Consider the following 16,940-nt stretch of genomic DNA (forward strand, 5'->3'; position numbering starts at 1 on the left):
AACGATCAGAGAAACTACTCTCAGAAAAGGGTTAGAGAAGATGAGATGAAATAGTTAAACCAAACTCGTCAACAGACCCACCGACCTCAACCTTGGATACCAACCTCCGGACTGGATACCGACCTCGAGCCCGGATACTGACCTCGACCTCGATCTCGGAATATAGACATGTAGAAAGAATCATGCACCGTTTATGGGCGAGACTGCCCAGTGAGACCTCAGCCAAAGATCATGCAAATTGAAGCGTAGTCAAAGAAACATCTAAGAGCAGTTGGGTCCCTTTAGTGTATCTCATGGAATTTCCTAGATACGCAAGCTGCCTGGCTAACCTATAAATGCATTACATTATTCAAGAGAAAGGTACGCACAACTATCTTAATTTTACTACACCTACTATGAGTCCATACGCTTGACTTAGGCATTGGAAGGTCCCCAGCCACAACTGGCACCCCTAATGTCTCCTTGTTCACAATTCCTTTGCAGGTATCCAAGAATATCATAGGAAGCAAAGGACGATTGACCATATTCGAGAATTGATAGTTTGGCATCGTATATGGGAATGACACTAAAGCCGTTCAGAAGTTCCCGTATCAAAGCTACCCGCCCTCATTCCCCTTCTACCCTACGATGGCTAGAGGTATAAAATAAAAAAAAAAAATTTAAATTAAAAGAAAAAAAGGGCCTTACCCGGCATTACTGAACCGATCACCATGCCAAAAGAACAACCTGAAGATCCTCAAGCCCCACATTCAGATCACCACACTAACTCCCCTCCCCATAGGGGGTTAGCTCACCTCCCTAGAAAATCAAGTCGAGGCATTGGGCAGCAACATGAATTGGATAATCTAGATATTTGAGAGGCAATAGCCATTCCCCAAGCAAGGTGCGGAAGTGGGCGCTACAACCAAGCAATCCTGACCTTCACAATTACCTCATGGTCCACATGCAATGGACTGGCCAATACGATATGGGTAGGCCCTCGCACATACTGTAGGAGCGATCATGCTTGCTAAGTCTAACTTGCGCCATACCCTAGAAAAAATGAGGCGTGGGAAGGCCCCCGAAGTCATGGCAAAAAGCGAGGTACTGTGGGAGGTAGAGCTTAAAGAGATCCGAGATCAGCTCGGTGATATTCAGCAAGTGTTCTGAGTCAAAGCCTCATCCTCCATCATAGCCATGCTAGAAGAAGTCGAGCCTCCTTTTACAAATAACATTATGATATCTTAGCTCCCCTTCAAGTTTTAGATGCCCCATATCACCCCTTACTCTGGATCCAGGGACCTAGCCAAACACCTTGGGTCCTTTAGAGCCTGAATGGAGCTACACGGCGCGTTTGGGTCCGTAATATGCAGAGCGTTCTCCCTAACCTTATCGGGAGCAACACGGAAATGGTACAAACAGCTGAAGCCAAAATCCATTTGCTCCTTCACCTAACTCAAAAAGGCCTTCATCACATAGTTCATCAACAGAAAAGATAAAAGAAATGCCTCAACTCATCTCCTCATGATCACACAAAGGGAGGATGGGTTATTAAGGGATTATATCATTCATTTCAATCCGGAAACAATACAGGTAGACGATTACTCCGACAAGATTACTCTTGCCACTATGATAGCTGGCCTCAAACAACGGAAGTTCCTCTTCTCAATTGGCAAGAACCTACAAACCACTCTAGCAGACCTCCTTAATCGAATTCAAAAGTATTCAAACACAGAGGAGCTCTTTAGTTCACAGAAAGCTACTCAGAACATAAGTAGCTTGGCTAAAAGCATGAAGCGAAAGGAGGAAGGGGAGCCATCCGCTGTTAACAACAACAAAAAAGGACGACCAGAGTAGAGGTCAGCGTATGAGTCGATGACTGGAGAGCCAATTCCACTCGTATACTCCTTTGAATGTCACACCCAAACAAGTGCTCATGGAGATACTCAACAAAAGAATCCTGAAGTGGACGAGCATAATGAAGGTCGATGCCGGGAATATGGACAAGTAGAAATATTATCATTGCCACTGAGACCATGGCCATAACATCATAGAATGTTTCGACATCAAGGAAGAGATTGAGTCCCTCATCCGGAAGGGGCACCCGCGAGAGTTTTTCGACAGGAAAGGAGACAACTGACTAGACAAGCTGAACGAGTAGCATGACAACCAGAACCACAATGAGGCCACGGGCAAGATATACACCATATTCGGCAGACCGGCCAGTGGCGAGGACTCGAACAGAGCATGCAAATCACACGCTTGAAATGCGAAAAATAAGGATACAGAGCATTACGTATACCTCACCAACAGGACCCCGAAGAGCAGAGGCTGGGTTTGTGCAGCTTGACCTTCACAGAAGAAGACGCCTGAGGAATCCATCACCAACATGACGATGCCTTAGCAGTCATTATGAATGTGGTTAATCAAAAGGTGCATCTGATACTAGTTGACACCAGCAGCTCGGTCGACATCCTGTTCACTGTCGCCTTCGAAAAAAGGGGAGTTGGGAGGTCTAGGTTTTGGCCCGTCTACACCACCCCTGCTCAAATTGTATGAGGAAAGATCACCCCTGAAGGAAGCATACTGCTGCTAGTCACTGCTGGAGAGGGCGCTAACGAGATGATCTTCATGATCAACTTCCTTGTGGTCGACTGCCCATTAGTTTACAATGTGATCTTGGGCAGACCATCACTTAATACCATGAGAGTCGTGGCATTCACATATCACCTCGCGATGAAGTTATGATCGAGCATGGCGTTGGCCAGGTTAAAGGTGACTAGTATGAAGCCCGACAATGCTACCCTACCCGCACGATTCAGGTCGACTCATTACTGGATCCAGATTTGTAAGACAAAATCACTGGCTTGCTGAAGTGACACACTGACATCTTCGCCTGGTCACACCAAGACAAGCCCGGTATAGACCCGGATGTGATGGTCCATAAGCTGAATGTTGACCTTGATCATAGGCTTGTAACGAAAAAAGCGACATGTGTTCTACTCAGAATGATACATGACTATTGGTGAGGAAGTCGACAAGCTCCTCGAGGCCAGAACCCTCGTGACGCCCTACAAAGAAAGAGTAACGAAAGGTCAGCCCACCATCAAAGTTATGCACATACAAAAAAGAGGGGATACATATCCTCATCTTAATCAAGATCGATGCTACCCCACTCATCAAGGGTTCGAGTTGTAGGATGAGCATGGAGTTAATCTCCACATCGCTCACATTGTGGTGATTCCAGTGGGCTAGCACCACCATATGCTGGGGAAGAGGAGTAGGAGCTACTGACCTTGCAGCCCCTACTGGCGCTTGCCGCCTGGAGTTACTCCCAACTCTAACCTCTGGCCCTACAGCTGCAACAGCCTCTGTCTTCCCTTTGACATCCGCTCAAGTTAGGGACGACTCCAAGTCTACAACCTCCCTCAGGGCCGAATCCAAAGGAGGGACGCCCCGAACAGAACCATCTGGGGTAGCCTCAAAGGGCCTCCCGGCACGAGCTTCGGTAGCCTCCTTCACATATGCGAGCTGTGCGACTTAGGGAAGGGTCCCAGGGGTGGATGTCGGGCCACCAGTGCCGATCTCCAGAGTCTTAACCAGGTAAACTGAGGACGAGGGGGTATCCTTCTTGGCATTCCTCCTCAGCTATTCTAGCTCGGCTGTGAAGGGGAGCCTCATCTCTTCGCCCAAGGACGATCTGCCATCTCTGCAATATATAAAAGGGGGCCAGTTAGCCCTTGAAAGAGAAAAAAAAAAGAGGAAGAAAGAGAGGGAAAATAAAGCAACAAACAAACAAAAATGACATACCTGACAACCCGACTACTGCCAAGCTAGAATCCTTTAAGAGATTCGGGGTTGACAAGCTTCCTTTAATTCCTTTGGTCTAGGCTACACTCACAGGCAATCCTAACCTAGTGGAGCTGTAGTTGGGTAAGCTTGGGGATGGAGTTGAGACAAAGCTGTGGATCGGGAACTCTGACTTGGGAAAGAAACCTAAGTGTGTATCTGACTGCGTAATCTGCCCAGCACCATCGTCGGGGCCTCCAACTCCCTTAAAGAGAAGAACCATTTGTAATTCCAGCACTTATTGGAGGAAGGATTATTGGTGATGAGGGCCCGACCTTTGTTCGGCTAGGAAGAGAAATAATACCAGCCCCGAACACTTGGGCTGCTCTTAGCCTTGTACAAATACAGAAGCTCATCTACGATCAGCTCGACATGCCCAAGCTAATCCACAAAATGTAACTACCAAAAATGGCCTGCCATACATTAGGGTTAAGCTGACCCAGGGCGAGCATAAGGAGGTGTGCTACCTCTCACATAATAAGGTGGAAGGGGAGCCGCAAACCTCACTGAAGAGAAGTAGAATAGATGACCACCTCCCCCTCGGGAGGATGGCGTGGGAGTTCCCCAATCTCATCGAGCCATAGCACCACCGAATTGGGGATATGAAACTTTGACCAAAGAGAGGCTAAGTCTGCCTTCCAGAACCTCTATCTGAAATGCACATCTCCAAAGGTGGACTCCTAGAAGACACCGAGGCCGACCTCATTTGGGGGGGTGCGACCTCTTCATCCCAAGGTACCATCGCTAGAGATGGCCTACTCGATAAAGCACCCAACCAGGAGTCCACACTGTTATGGATAGACTCCCTATGGAAAGCCCCTAATACAAATATTCCCCAGGAACCCTCCGACGACATTATAATAAGAACAAGACAGAAAAGGGAGAGAGAAGAGGGAAAAAAGGAGAAGAATAGTGACAGAGAAGAAGATATGCAGTGGGAAGAACGTACCAGAAAACACCCAAGTAACTGAACCCGACAGAGGGGAAAGGAGAAAGGGGAAAGAGTGGTCGGCACAGCTCGGACACCTTAGGAACTAGTGGGTGACAAGAATGAGGGCAAACCCTTATTTATAAGGCCTCCGAGGTGGAAGCATTAAATGAGCACATTAATTGCCAGAATGTGAAAGGACACCTCGATGCACGTCCTGTCCACGTGACATTATAGGGTTCACCTTCATCCTGCATTAATACCACATCAACAAGTGTCGGCCTATAAGTCGCTTGAAGATGAAGCAGCGTTCGCCACTTCGTGCTCGTCTCCTCGTACGAAGCCCTGTCATCATATCCCCCTCGATTAAAACAACATGCATCATCTCTTTCCAATTCTAGCATTAAATTCCAAATGACATGTTAGAGGAATTCCTATAGGGCAAAGTTGACCTCCCATAAATTCAAAATTTACCGCCCACGCATTAGTCCAAACCTACTTACTTCCCAAGCTCATGAAAATATAACTCGAAAATAGGGGGATAATTGTTATGGGTAAAAATGAACTGACCTGATGTACAGGGCACATAGCAAATCGACCATTAGAAAAGACTCTTTGAAACGGGTTAAAGAATATGAGACGAAATAGTTAAAATGGACTTGTCAACAAACTCACCGACTTTGATCATAGATACTAACCTCGAGTCTGGATACCGACCTCAAGTCTGGATACCAACCTCAAGCCCGGATAGCGACCTCGATCTTAGATACCAACCTTAAGCTCAGATACCAATCCCGAGCTTAGGTACCGACCTCGACCTCGGAATATAACTAGAACTAGAACTAGAAGAATATCTAAACCTAAATCTAGAATAAAAGAGAGTAATTATGATTAATGTTGATTAAAACTATCAATTGAAAGGTGGGAACTAGGGTGTTAAGGATCTACTCGTAGATATCAGGATGCTACCTTGATTCAAGGAACACAATTGGAATTAGAGTCCTATCCTATCCAATTGGAAGATAAAGCAATTAAATCAAATCTCTAAACTTTTCATTGATCTAGTCTTCAATTAAGGAGTATTATAATGATTAGAAGGGATTCCATCATCCTGCCATGCCTAGGAGACGATGGTAAACAATATGATTTACTAATCTTACATTCTCAAAACAGGAAAAGAAGATATCTAAAGTTATCACAACATCTATTGTAATTTGAGTCATAATAAATCATAGAAAACTATAAATATTCTTTTAATATCAAACTAGAAATCAATGAGGTTCAATAAGAATAAGAATCAAAGTAAGAAAATCATCCCAACATGCGATAAGCTTAACCTCTTAGCCCTAACTAAGAGGTTTAACCAACCATAGACATGATTGGAGCTAAAATCCTAAAAGAAAGCATTAAAAATAGAAAAGGAAAGAAGAAAAACTCTTGGGAGGCTGCTCCACCCTTTGGATCTACTCCTTGTAACCTAATTCATGTTTAGAACTCCTCAAAGAATCCAAATTTATAGCCTTTATTCGACCGTCTTTGAAAACTGCCTCAAATTTACGCACTCTACATAACACGTTCAATGTCATCGAACAACCTTCGATGTCATCGAGCGTAACTTGAATCTGGAAGTCGCGCTTTTTCACACTACGTAACGCCTTTCACACTGCGTAACTCTTCATGTCATCGAACATACCTTCGATGTCATCAAAAGGTGCTCAATCCGTCAAAAATGTGTCTAGAGTGTTCCAGCGAGTTGCTCTAAAAATCCACAAAAATCTCAATGTCATCAAACTGTCTTCGATGTCATCGAGCAGGTCTTTGAGCAATTGAACAAAGCTTTGATGTCATCGAGAACTACATCCAATTTATCCAGTGACTAAACTTGATTTTTATGTAATTCTTTGATGTCATCAAACACTGACTTCGATGTCATCGACCACCGGTGGTCGATGACAAAAACAGTGAAGTTCAGATTCCGTGAATTTCTGCACTTTGCACTTTTAACTTCCTTCCTTCTCCACTTATTTTCCTTGAATCTTGGGGTCTTGAAATCTTCAATCTTGTTCTCCTAAGATCCATCCCTTGCCTTGGTGATTTTCGAGCATCAAATCCATGCTTTTAACATTCTTTTCAATCTAAGCTCGCAGATTCACCTCGTAATACAAACATGTATAAATATACCCATTAAACATTATCATATTCATAAAACTAAGATATAAATAGGGGGAAATATATAATATTTGACACTCAACAATACATAAATGTCATCCACACAAGTACTTATTTATTGAATGAAATACTCAGCATGTGCATAATGCTTCTTCTTTACATTCAATTGGTGTCATCTTAATCAAGCTTTCACATATAGCATTTTAGTCTAGTGTGTGTGTCTTTTAGCCATATAATAATATCTAATGGTTTGGCTAATACACAAAGAATGTGGAATTATTATTCCAACTTAATACTTTTTAGCCTTTTAATTCATCCCTATTTTATGCATCTAACCAGATTTACTGACTTCTATTTTTCATTTAAGTTAAATGGCCCAACTGAATTAATTTTCCAAACATACAGGTTAAAATGCCAATTTACGAATTAATGGCTAAGCATTTATTAATTGTCACCAAATGAGGTACTACAATAGATTCTGTAGCACTTGCCTTTAGAAACTTTAATAGTCAACTTTTACCATAACCAAGGAAAAGTCCACATACTTGTCGAGTAAAGCACATACATCGTGAAAGCTTAAGAGTTTATCAACCCATTCTTAAATAGATACCTTAAACATGTCACACACACACACACACACACACACACACACACATATCATGGGGTGCAATAAGAGTAACTCACTTTTAATCCATTATGTGAGGCTCGCGTTACACTAGACCTTTCATACACCTATTTTCGATATTAGGATTAACTAGATTGTCAATCCCGATCATACCCGTGTTTTTGTATCACAATGACCTTAGACCTATACTCCAACGACTGCGTGACATTGTGATTTCAACATTGCATGGCACACCCCGTTGCAATACTCGATTAGTGAGATACGCACATTTGTATATATCGAGGCAGGGACGCATTGTGATGCACGTACCCATGGTGAGTGGGGTTCACTTGTAAGGAATCTAGCAAGGAATCTTATAAATGTGAATTTTCTAAAATCCTAAACTACCCTCACCCATACCACCACAACTACAACATATCAAAAGACCTAAAATACCCCTACTTTACCCCACATACCACCTATTCTACCCAAAATGCCCCTACCCCTGTACTTCTCAAGCTGTAAAAGTAGAAATACCTTATGCCTTCTTTCACCATAAGTTAAGCTAGCCCATGCCCTCTCCCATGCTAACCCATCCCCATCTCTCTTTCCCTCTCCCCATCCTACCCTTCATTTCCATTTTCCCTCTCTATGCCATCTCACTCTACAACATCTCCCAAGATTCCAAAAACCTGTAGTATACTACCATTCGAGTAAAGAAAGAAAAGAAAAGAAGAGAGAAAAGAGGAAAAAAGAAAGAAAAGAAATGGAGAGAAAGAAAAAAAAATATTAGAGAGAGATAAAGGATTGAGAAAGATATTCAAAGAACGATTGAGAGAGAGAGTTGGAGAGAAGCTTAATAATATTGTACCCTATTTTTGGCTATTCTGAGAAAGCCAATAGGAGGGAAACGTGAGGCATTGCATGAGGAATAGGAAGTGGAAAAAAAAAAGATCATTAAGGATTTAGAGCACTTTTTCCAGATTACAGCTAGCATAAAGCTAGTTCTACATTTTAGTGGATGGTCGATATACAAGAAGCATGGTCAAACGGTTTACATGGAAAGATGCGGAGTGTGGTTGAGCTGTTTAAGATATAAAAGGCGACCAAGGGCAACAAAACCTTGGCCGACAAAAAAAGAACTGTCGTAAAGAGAAACATACTAAAAGAAGCATATGGAGAAGAGAAAAATCCGGAGAGGCTTTTGGACCGTTGTAACCATTGCAGTAATGAAAGAAGGATCTGGAAGAATAAGGTACAACATAATTCTATAAATAACAGAGGAAGGTTAGTAAGAAAGATATTAATACAAAATGAAAAAAGCCAAATATCTAAAAATAATAATCAATCAATCAAATCTATTAATTTATCTTTTATCTCAGCTTATCTTAGTAGCGGTAATTCTTAGCCATAATCTTTAGTTCTAATACAAGTTTATGCTTATATGCTAGATTTGTTCCTTATCCTATATCAAGCAATTCTTTCAAGAGACGCATTCTTACGCTTTCTCCTAGTAACCAATTGTGAGTTTTTCCCTTTATTTGATTTGTATTGGTATTCTAAAGTCCTTTTATAAGACCCTTAACCTAGTGCGACCAACCATAAGCTTCGTTTTTAATGCCAACATGTTTCAGGTGAAATAGATCGATGAGTTTTGATCATGACTCTATTTTAATACCACAACACCCTGAGACTTGTACCTTATTGACCGCACGGGTACTACGATTCCAATACCGCATAACATGCCCCATTGCAACCCCTATATTAGAAGTTATAGTTTTGGCACAATCTGAGGTGGGCTGCATAGTGCATGCAGTCTCCACTTGTATAAATCCCAAGGTTATCCAATCAATCCATCAATCCATTAATCAATCTATTAATCCATTAAGCAATCCACCAATCAAGTCATCAATCAAACCATCAATCACTCATGTCTTTCTCTTCCCATTAGTCAAACAAGCCCATGTCTCCCATCATATGACCCATTATTGAGACTTAAACATTACATATTTTTCCTCATTTATATCTTGGTTTTATGAATATGATATTGTTTAATGTTATGTTTTATGCATGTTTGTGTTGCAAGGTGAATCTAAGAGCTTGGATTAAAAAGAATGCTAAAAGCATGGATTTAGTGCTCAAGAATCACCAAGGCAAAGGAGGGATCTTAAGAGACCAAGAATGGAGAATTCTCATGCCAAAGATCCAAGGAAACCAAGTACAAAGGATGTAGAAAAGATTGGTAAAAGCACAAGTTAAACAGAAGAAAAATAGGACATTTTGGTGCCACCTAAGCCAACTTCAGTGCCACCTAAAGTGCACGAAACAGTCCAGCAAGAAAACTACTTAATTTGGTGCCGCATAAGCTTAATTCGGTACCACCGAAGTCAGCTTTGATGCCACCTAAGCCAATTTCGGTGCCACCTAAGTACTCTACACATACAATTTTAAATGCGATAAAATGCAATTTCGGTGCCACCGAAATCATGCAGAGTGTAACGTGAAGCCTACGCGGAGTGAGAAAATTTGAGGCGGTTTTTGAATTTTTCAAGTCGATTTGAAGGAGAGAGTTCCCCACTTATTAATAGGGCCTCCCAGGCATTCCTAAGCATCATTTAGAGCATTTAAAGGAGAGATCAAGGGTTTTTTCTAGGGTTTTTAGATCTTTACAAGTTCTTGTTAGATCTTTATTAATTTCTTTTCTTGCTTTCTTGTTGCTTTCTATTTACAATTTAGTTATATTTTTCTAGTTCCCTCTAGCCTAAGCTAGAAGGGAAGCACATTGGTTTAATGATTTTATAAATTATGATGATTGATTGTTTTTAATGATGAGATAAATGGTGTGTGCATGTTAACAATTATCTAGGTTTATGTTTTTTTATCCTCATGTGAGATCCATATTGATGGATAGGCTTAACCTGGATTAATTAGATTTCTTAGATGGGAGATATTCTCAACTTGCTACATTATTTGATTCATTATCTCATGGATATTGGATGCTTAAAATCACTGGCTTAAGAATATATATTAATGATGTTAGCCCATGATCCTCTACTCTTTTATATCATTTACCAAAAATATTTGAATTATTTTATTTTCTGATTAGTCCGACCATAGTGCTCAAATCCTAAATGTGTTGTCAAAGTCATCATGATTTATGGATTATTAACCTATGTGTGGAACTTTAAAGCTTGGGTGTTGTTTTTAATTTAATTGAGTTCCATTTAAAAGTCATACATTCAAAACTTTCAAAATCATTGCATCCATTTAGTTTCCATTACTTAGTTATTTTTTCATTTGATTTTCTCATTCTCATAAATCATCTTCATGTGGGATCGACCCTGTATTCACAGGATATTACTTACAAACCTCTGCACTTGGAGGCAAGTAAACAAGTTTTTGTCGTTGTTGCCGGGAAAACTGAGATAGATTAGATCTGTGCAAGATAGGTAAGGTAAATTTCTGTGGATTTTCTGTTTTACTTTGAAAGTAAATTCAATTGGGTCTTTCAAGCACTAACTGTGACATAAGGTTGCTCCTGCTTGGGATTTCATCACCTAAGTGTTATGGTTGTGCTACAGTTGTTGTTTAATCACAAAGATCATCTACTGAATCTATTTTCCAAATTAGTATAGTTTAATTTTTGCATTAGTTTTACTTTCTTTTTATTTATTTTGCTTTGTGGTTTAAACCCTTATAGTCAACTCTGCCTCCTGGGTTGTTGGATAAGTTTTTATTTTTACTCTAAATATCGTACTTGCTATTTTGTAGTTTTTGTTGTATAGTGTGGATGGTTTATGTCCTGTTGGAGTAGGGATTAAAACAATCGACTCTCCTCCGAAGGTGAACTAGTCCCAGGCCTTAATCATTCATTTAGGAAAGGCAGTCAACACTACTTGGATTCCATGGCAAATTCAGTTGATAATGCAAATTCAAATCTGTCAAATCCAACTCTAATCCAAAACAGGGAAAATCAACGCAATCCTCCTCTTGAAGATGAGAATGAAGTTTATAGGAATGTGTTAAACCAACCACGGACTTTACGTGAACATCTACACCCTGAGAGACCAACTTTACGTTCTTGCATTGTGTTCCCTGCTCACACAGGGAACATTGATTTTAAACCAAGTGTGATTCAATTGATTCCTAAATTTCATGGCTTGGATTATGAAAGTCCATACTTGCACCTCAAGGACTTTGAGGAAGTGATTGCAATATTACAAGTAAACAATGATAATAGGGACGCACTCGAACTTAAGTTATTCTCATTTTCTCTAAAGGATCAAGCCAAAGCATGGCTCAACTCTTTCAGACCTCATACCATCACTACATAGCAAGCCTTAAGTAGAGAGTTTTTGAAAAAATTCTTTCCCGAGCACAAAACAAATGCACTGAAATAGGAAACCATGTCGTCCTCCCAAAAGGGGAATGAACTGTTTTTCCAAGCTTGGGAGCGCTTCAAAGACCTTCTACTCACATGCCAACATCATGGTTATGAACCATGGCACTTCATTGATGCGTTCCAAAAGGGGCTCACCATGGATACCCGTTAGTTCATAGAGATGATGTGTGGATCATAATGAGGCTTGGGATTTTGTAGACATGTTAGCAGAGAATACTCAGACATGGGATGTGTCTGTTAAACCGGACTAAACTAGACCCATTCCTAGAGAGAAAGCGAGGATGTACATCCTAAGAGAGGAAGACAACCTTAATGCAAAATTCGGTACATTGGCTAGAAAGGTCGAAGCCTTGGAAATTAGGAAGGTTGATGCGATTAAAGCAAACACCTCCTTAGGTAATTTTTGTTGCATTTGTGGTGGTGCCGACCATGACACAAAGGATTGTCCAATAATCCCAATTGTATAAGATATCATGCATGAGCATGAGCAAGCAAAAGCTATAAATAACTACTAAAGGCCAGTTGTGTAACCAGTGGGAAACACGTACAATTCAAATTGGCATAACCATCCTAATCTTAGTTGGAGGAGTGGACTACAAATTAATGTGCCCAATGCACCTCAAGGGCCTCCACAAAACAACTTCTTTGGGGCACCTAACAATACATCATATGTGCCCCTGCTAAAGGGATCATCTGTGAAGGATGCATTAACCGCATTCATGAACTCTCAAGCTCAAATGAATCAGTCTCTTATCCAATCAAATCAAGAATTAAAGATAGTCATGGGTAGGATTGAGACTCAACTAAATGTTAGGAAAAAAAGGCACACTTCCTTCTTAACCTGTGCCAAACCCTAGAAATACATATTTCATTGGAGACGCAAATCCAAGTGAGCTACATCATGAACAAGCTAAGGCCATCATTACCTTTAGAAGTGGAAAAGAGGTCAATAACAAGATAATGCAACCGGTAGAAATATCAAAAGTTGAGCCACCATCTCAAGAGAATGATGAACCAGCTATGGTTTAAGAGCCGCAACAACAAAAGAATAAAGAGACTAAGTCACATGAGCCTCCAGTTCCATTCACATCTAGACTTCAGAACCCAACTGTCCCCATGAAATATCAAATGTTGGATGTGCTCCAAAAGGTTACTGTCAATATTCCTTTGCTTGATGCCATTAGACAAATTTCATCATATGATAAATATCTCAAGGACATGTGTACTGTGAAGAGGAAATTAAACGTGCACAAGAAGACCTTCCTCACTGAGAAAGTGAGCACTATCATTCAGAAAATGGTCATACTGAAATACAAAAACCCGAGAAGTCCCACCATTCCTTGTATTATTGGAAATTTTCAAATCGAGCATGCTTTGCTAGATTTGAGTGCACATGCCAACTTAGTACCTTATTCAGTTTACCAATAAATGGGGTTAGGCGAACTTAAACCAACCACAATTACACTTCAACTTGTTGACCGCTCCATTAAGGTACCAAGGAAAATTTTAGAGGATCTGTTAGTCCAAGTGGAGCAATTCTACTTCCCTGTGGATTTTATTGTACTAGACACTGAACCATGTGTAAATGTTAGTACTTAAGTTCCCATTATTTTAGACCGCCCATTCCTAGTAACTTCAAATGCAATCATCAATTGTAGAAATGAAATCATGAAGTTGTCTTTTAGTAGCATGAACTTAGAGCTCAATATTTTCAATCTATGTAAGCAGCCCAGAGACAATAATGAGATCCATGAGCTGAATTTTATGGACTGCTTGATAAAGGAAGAGGAATCGAAACCTAGCCTATCTAAGGAATTGATTAAAGTCTTTGGGGACTTGAAAAATTCTAATTTAGAAAAAGTGATTGCTGAAATTTGTAATGATAATGAGAGAACTACCACCCAGGACATTGGTATATACTGATAGAGACCTCACACTCAAATCTTGTCTATCGAGGACTTGCGACCTCTGCCATCACTAACCAATGATCTAAAGCTTGATCTAAAACCACTACCAAAAGAGCTTAAGCATGTATACTTAGGTGAAAATGAAACTTATCCTGTGGTGATCTCTTCATTTTTTAGACAAAGATCAAGAGATTAAATTATTAAATGTTCTAAGGGACCACAAAGGAGCCTTAGGCTGGACCATTTCTGACATTAAGGGTATAATCCCTTCCATATGCACCCATCGGATCTACCTCGATGAGGACGCCAAACCAATTAGACAACCTCAAAGGCGTCTCAATCTAAACATGATAAAAGTTTTAAAAAATGAGGTGATCAAATTGTTGGATGTGGGAATCATCTATCCAATATCCGATAGCGTTTGGGTGAGTCCAACCCAAGTAGTTCCAAAGAAATTCCGAATAAATATCGTGCAAAATTCTAATAATGAACTCATACCAACACATGTCACCACATGTTGGCGTATTTACATTGACTATAGAAAATTAAATACGGTCACAAAGAAGGACCATTTCCCTCTACCATTCATTGATCAAGTTTTAGAGAGGGTAGCAGGTCACTCCTTCTATAGCTTCTTTGATAGATATTCTGGATATAACCAAATAGAGATAGCTCTAAAAGACTACGAGAAAACCACGTTCACTTATCCATGTGGCACGTTTGCGTTCAAACGGATGCCATTTGGATTATGCAATGCCCCATCAACTTTCTAACGGTGTATGATAAGTATTTTTTCAAATATAGTTGGGAATTTTCCTGAGGTTTTCATGGATGACTTCTCTGTATTTGGGAGTAGTTTTGATGAATGCCTCAACAATTTATCTCTTATCTTATCTAGGTGTGAAGAGAAGTACCTTGTCTTATATTGGAAGAAGTGTCATTTCATGGTTCAAAAGGGAATTGTTTTGATCCATGTTATCTCCAAAAATTAGAATCGAAGTAGATCGCTCAAAACTCGACATTAGTGTTAATCTACCTATTCCCCAAACTATTAGAGATATTAGATCACTTCTAGAGTACACCGATTTCTATAAAAGATTCATCAATGACTTTAATGCCATTACTAGACCCATGACTATTCTTCTTCAAAAGGATGTCCCATTTAAGTGGACAGATGAGTGTGCAAGTGCCTTTAATAAAATTAAATCATCCGTCCACCAGATGGACACTTCCTTTTGAACTAATGTGCGTTGTAAGCGATTATACCATAGAGGCTGTTTTGGGCCAAAGAAGAGATAAATAGCCATACGTTATTCACTGTGTGAGTAGAACTCTAAACTCGGCCCAAGTGAACTACTCAATAATTGAAAAGGAGTTACTTGCAGTAGTTTTTACTTTAGATAAGTTTAGGTCCTACTTGCTAGGATCCAAAGTGGTCATTTTTATGGACCACTTAGCTTTAAAATATTTGCTATCTAAGAAGGATGCAAAGCCGAGACTTTTGATATCGACCCTCCTACTCCAGGAATTTGACTTAAAGATAAAAGATAAGAAAGGAGTAGAGAACGTAGTAGCCAATCACCTTTTCAAATTGATGTTAGAAGATTCCATTGAGGAGATATATATCTAGGACACTTTCCTTGATGAATAATTATTTGCAATCTCCAAATTGCCTTGGTATGCGGATATAGTGAACTATCTTGTGACAGGAAAAATGTCATATCATTAGAAGTCATAAGATAGGAAGCGTTTTAAAACCGAGATTAGGAACTTCTTCCGGGATGACCTGTATTTATATAAATATGTGACTAATCAAATTTTTAGACGTTGTGTCCCAAAGGATGAAGTTTAGAGTGTTATTTCCTTTTACCATATGGAAGCATGTGATGGCCATTTTTCTGCTAAAAAAACTATTACAAAAATTCTGCAGTGTGGGTTTTACTGGCCCACCATGTTTAAAGACACACACTTTCTATGTTGCTTGTGATAGATGTCAAAGATTGGGAAGAGTGTCTCGGCGCAACATGATGCCTTTATCCCTTATTTTACCATTGGAGATTTTTTGTTATTGGGGTATTGATTTTATGAGCCCATTTCCATCTTCTTTTGAATTTCTTTATATATTGGTTGGTGTGGACTATGTTTCCAAGTGGATTGAGGCAGTTACAAGTAGGACCAATGACAACAAAGTAGTCATACGTTTCCTCAAGGAAAATATTTTTTCTTGATTTGGAACCCCAGAGACCATCATTAGTGATAGCGAGTCTCACTTTTGCAATGGGACATTTGAGGCTTTGATGAAAAAATATGATATCAAACAAAAAGTGAACGCCATACCACCCACAAATGAGTGGGGAAAATGAGATTTCTAATTAGGAATTCAAACACATTTTGGAGAAAACTATAAGGCCAGATAAGAAGGATTGGTCCCTCAAACTATCCGACGCTTTATGTGCTTATAAGACTACTTATAACACCCTGATTGGAATACCCCCATATAGATTAGTGTATGGGAAGGCTTTCCACTTACCAGTGGAATTAAAACATAAAGCATACTGGACAATAAAAAAATTAAACTTTGATATGGACTAAGCAAATGGACAAAGGAAATTAGAGTTAAATGAATTAGAGGAGCTGAGGAGAGACTGTTATGAAAATTCTAAAATCTACAAAGAGAGGACCAAGGCTTTCCATGACAAAAATATCCTGAGGAAGAATTTTTGAACCTCAGCAAAAGATCCTATTGTACAATTCTCGTCTCTAGTTTTTTCTGAAAAAGTTAAGATTAAGATGGACAGGCCCCTTCATTGTGAAGAATGTATATACTTATGAGGCTGTTGAAATTGAGAATCCACGTAATGGAAATGTGTTCAAAGATTGAAGCCTTATATGGAAAACTTTCATTTGGGAGAGAAGTTTGTCCCTCTCATGAGACAGAATATTCGGATTGATGCTCCTAGTCTGACGGAGCATTTGTGTAGGATTTGTATAATATTCATTTTTTTAGCATCACCTTGCAGGTGAGTTCTTCATGGCAGGTACTATCCATCCTTTCTTTTATTTTTATTATTCTCATATTTTTTACATCGCATGCATCATTAC

Source organism: Magnolia sinica, chromosome 7 (genome assembly GCF_029962835.1).
Source record: "Magnolia sinica isolate HGM2019 chromosome 7, MsV1, whole genome shotgun sequence".
NCBI classification, from domain to species: Eukaryota; Viridiplantae; Streptophyta; class Magnoliopsida; order Magnoliales; family Magnoliaceae; genus Magnolia; species Magnolia sinica.